The following is a 2,592-nucleotide window of genomic DNA, read 5'->3' as shown; positions in this document are numbered from 1 at the left end:
GCTTGTTTAATGTAACTCCTCGAAATGAGCAAACGCAGATTGAATTAGCTAAGTTACAGCTAGCCCTGCAGGAAGCTCAGGCTAAGGAGGCGGAGCCTCGTGTTAAGGAGGCTGAATTTCAAGCACGTGCTAAGGAGGCTGAGTCTCAGGCTAAGGAGGCGGAATCTCAGGCTCGGATTCAGGAGGCACAGATACAGGAACAAGTTGAACTTGCCAGGATTCAGGCAGACCATGAGTATCGCATGAAACAAGGTGGAACTGGATCATCTAGCTCTGATGATTTTGATGTGGCTAAAAATGTTAAACTTGTCCCTCCTTTTAATGAATCTGATTTAACAAAGTATTTTCAGTTGTTTGAGAGGGTAGCTACAGGTTTTAATTGGCCTAAAAAGTATTGGCCAGTACTCCTTCATACTGTTCTCACCGGTAAAGCTCAAGTAACTTATGCATCTTTGCCTCAGGATCAATCTGATAATTATGATGTAGTTAAGAGCTTGATTCTTAAGGCCTATGAGCTTGTTCCTGAAGCCTATAGAGTAAAATTTAGGACAACTTACAAGCAAGATAAGCAATCCCATGTTGAGTATGCAAAAATCAAAGAAGATCTGTTAGAGCAGTGGTTAAATTCTAAGAATGTGGATTCTGATTTTGGTAAATTTAAGCAGATGATTTTGCTGGAGGACTTCAAAAGGTTTATTAGTAAAGATGTCAGCCTATATCTTGATGAGAAAAGAATAGATAATTTGTCTGATGCTGCAGTTTTAGTTGATGAATATGTTCTCACTCACAAAAGATATTCTAAAGAAAAAGGGAAAGCTGAGAGTAAGTACGTTGCCTCTACTCAGAGTACAGGTAACAGGAAAGAGAATAAAGATGATGTTTCTCAGGAAGTAAATACCAGCTTCACCTCTAGATTTCAGAAAAGTAAATGTACTTATTGTAGTAAGCTTGGTCATACTACGGAGAAATGTTTCAGGAGACAGCGTGATGTGAACAAAAAGGAGTCTTTAAATATTCAGTCAATTGGTCTAGTGTCCACTCTTGAGAGTTCCCAGAATTCTTTAACTGAGTTAACTGAACCTGCTTTGAGGGGTAACTTAAATTCTCATGATGGAGCTCCTCTTTTGAGCAGTAACGTGGGTGACACTCTCAAGAGTTCATGTGCTAATTTCATGCCTGATGGTTTTGTCAGTCCTCTGGACAGTAATGACAGGAAATCAGTTCAAATATATCGTGATACAGGTGCTTGCCAATCCCTTATGCTGACCAGTGTTCTAGGCTCTAATGTTAATTCCTCTGATGAAACTGTAATCTTACAAGGTGTAGGGAATAATTACTTCTCTGTCCCTCTGTGCAGAGTGAATTTAGAGTCTGGTTTTGTTAATGGTTCCGTTATGGTTGGGTTGGTTGAGACACTCCCAATGTCAGGTGTAACTTTCTTACTTGGAAATGATATTGGTGGAAGTCAAGTGTGTCCAGATCCTCAGTTGTCTAGTGAGCCAGTGGCTGTGTCCCAGGATTGTGATGTCCCTGATGTGTTCCCTGCATGTGCTGTCACTAGGGCTAAGTCTAAAGTTACTGGTGATTTAGAGGATAATGATGATGATGATGTTATCCTAGCTGACACTTTTCTTGCTAATTTGGACCACTCACCAGATGAGGCAGTACCCCGTAGTGTTGATAATTTGTCTCGTCAAGAGTTGGTTGAGTTGCAGGTTGCTGACCCTGAGTTGAAAGGTCTAGCTAACTCTGCTTACAGTGAAGAAGAGTCAGCCGGTGCTTCTACTTGTTATTATGTAAAGTCAGGAGTACTTATGAGGAAGTGGAGACCCCAAAAAGCATCAGCCGACTGTGAATGGGAGGTTGTACATCAAGTTGTCATCCCTCGTGTTTGTAGGCAGGATATCATTAGAGTGGCTCATGATTCCAGTTTGGCAGGACACCTTGGAGTGAGGAAGACTGTGGCACGCATTTTGAAACACTTCTACTGGCCAGGTATCTTCAGGGATGTTTCCTGGTATTGTAAGTCTTGTCACACCTGTCAAGTTGTGGGGAAGTGTAATCAGACCAAAAAGGTTGCACCTCTAGTTCCCATTCCTCCTTTTGAGGCGCCTTTCACCCGTGTGTTGGTGGATATTGTGGGCCCTCTTCCTAAGACTTCTTCAGGATTTTCTTATGTGTTGACCCTGATTGATATGGCTACTCGTTATCCTGAAGCCATTCCACTTAGAAATATCTCAGCAAAGAACATGGTTAAGGAAATGCTAGGGTTCTTCACCAAGTTTGGTCTGCCCAAGGAGGTACAGTCAGACCGGGGAAGTAATTTCATGTCAAACGTTTTCAAGCAGTCTCTGAAAGAGTTGGGCATCACCCAGATCACGTCTTCAGCTTACCATCCCCAGACCCAAGGAGCGTTGGAGAGATATCATCAAACACTCAAATCGATGCTCAAGAAATACTGTTTGGAACATCAGAAAGACTGGGATAAAGGTCTTCGATTCGTTGTGTTTGCTGCAAGAGAATCTCCAAATGAATCACTGGGCTTCTCACCTTTTGAACTACTGTTTGGCCATGAAGTAAGAGGACCCCTTA

Source organism: Coenobita brevimanus, chromosome 102 (genome assembly GCF_032717465.1).
Source record: "Coenobita brevimanus isolate Jiangsu-jjx chromosome 102, ASM3271746v2, whole genome shotgun sequence".
Lineage (NCBI taxonomy): Eukaryota > Metazoa > Arthropoda > Malacostraca > Decapoda > Coenobitidae > Coenobita > Coenobita brevimanus.
Note: the sequence above shows the minus strand (reverse complement) of the source record.